This window comes from Musa acuminata, unplaced genomic scaffold, assembly GCF_036884655.1.
Source record: "Musa acuminata AAA Group cultivar baxijiao unplaced genomic scaffold, Cavendish_Baxijiao_AAA HiC_scaffold_88, whole genome shotgun sequence".
Taxonomy (NCBI): Eukaryota; Viridiplantae; Streptophyta; class Magnoliopsida; order Zingiberales; family Musaceae; genus Musa; species Musa acuminata.
In genome coordinates, this window is record NW_027020369.1 from 57,501 (window position 1) to 59,093 (window position 1,593).

Genomic DNA, 1,593 nt, shown 5'->3' on the forward strand with positions numbered 1-1,593 from the left:
CACAGGGCTGGATGGGGCTTTCGTATAGCAGGGACGGTGCTGCCTCTCGCTTCGCTCGCTGTCCGCCGCTCGCCGCTCGCTCGTGCAGCCAAAAATGGCCAGTTTTGGCCCGTTTTTGGGCCGTTTTGGCCAGTTTTTGGCCTGTTCTTGCATTGCGCGGTGACCGTCGAGAGCGGAGCAAAACGTCAGCCATCTCAGCACCCTGGAACCCCCCGGGTGGCACAGGGCTGGATGGGGCTTTCGTATAGCAGGGACGGTGCTGCCTCTCGCTTCGCTCGCTGTCCGCCGCTCGCCGCTCGCTCGTGCAGCCAAAAATGGCCAGTTTTGGCCCGTTTTTGGGCCGTTTTGGCCAGTTTTTGGCCTGTTCTTGCATTGCGCGGTGACCGTCGAGAGCGGAGCAAAACGTCAGCCATCTCAGCACCCTGGAACCCCCCGGGTGGCACAGGGCTGGATGGGGCTTTCGTATAGCAGGGACGGTGCTGCCTCTCGCTTCGCTCGCTGTCCGCCGCTCGCCGCTCGCTCGTGCAGCCAAAAATGGCCAGTTTTGGCCCGTTTTTGGGCCGTTTTGGCCAGTTTTTGGCCTGTTCTTGCATTGCGCGGTGACCGTCGAGAGCGGAGCAAAACGTCAGCCATCTCAGCACCCTGGAACCCCCCGGGTGGCACAGGGCTGGATGGGGCTTTCGTATAGCAGGGACGGTGCTGCCTCTCGCTTCGCTCGCTGTCCGCCGCTCGCCGCTCGCTCGCGCAGCCAAAAATGGCCAGTTTTGGCCCGTTTTTGGGCCGTTTTGGCCAGTTTTTGGCCTGTTCTTGCATTGCGCGGTGACCGTCGAGAGCGGAGCAAAACGTCAGCCATCTCAGCACCCTGGAACCCCCCGGGTGGCACAGGGCTGGATGGGGCTTTCGTATAGCAGGGACGGTGCTGCCTCTCGCTTCGCTCGCTGTCCGCCGCTCGCACGCTCGCGCAGCCAAAAATGGCCAGTTTTGGCCCGTTTTTGGGCCGTTTTGGCCAGTTTTTGGCCTGTTCTTGCATTGCGCGGTGACCGTCGAGAGCGGAGCAAAACGTCAGCCATCTCAGCACCCTGGAACCCCCCGGGTGGCACAGGGCTGGATGGGGCTTTCGTATAGCAGGGACGGTGCTGCCTCTCGCTTCGCTCGCTGTTCGCCGCTCGCCGCTCGCTCGCGCAGCCAAAAATGGCCAGTTTTGGCCCGTTTTTGGGCTGTTTTGGCCAGTTTTTGGCCTGTTCTTGCGTGGTGCGGTGACCGTCGTGAGCGGAGCAAAACGTCAGCCATCTCAGCACCCTGGAACCCCCCGGGTGGCACAGGGCTGGATGGGGCTTTCGTATAGCAGGGACGGTGCTGCCTCTCGCTTCGCTCGCTGTTCGCCGCTCGCCGCTCGCTCGCGCAGCCAAAAATGGCCAGTTTTGGCCCGTTTTTGGGCTGTTTTGGCCTGTTTTTGGGCTGTTCTTGTGTGGCGCGGTGACCGTCGTGAGCGGAGCAAAATGTCAGCCATCTCAGCACCCTGGAACCCCCCGGGTGGCACAGGGCTGGATGGGGCTTTCGTATAGCAGGGACGGTGCTGCCTCGCGCTTCGCT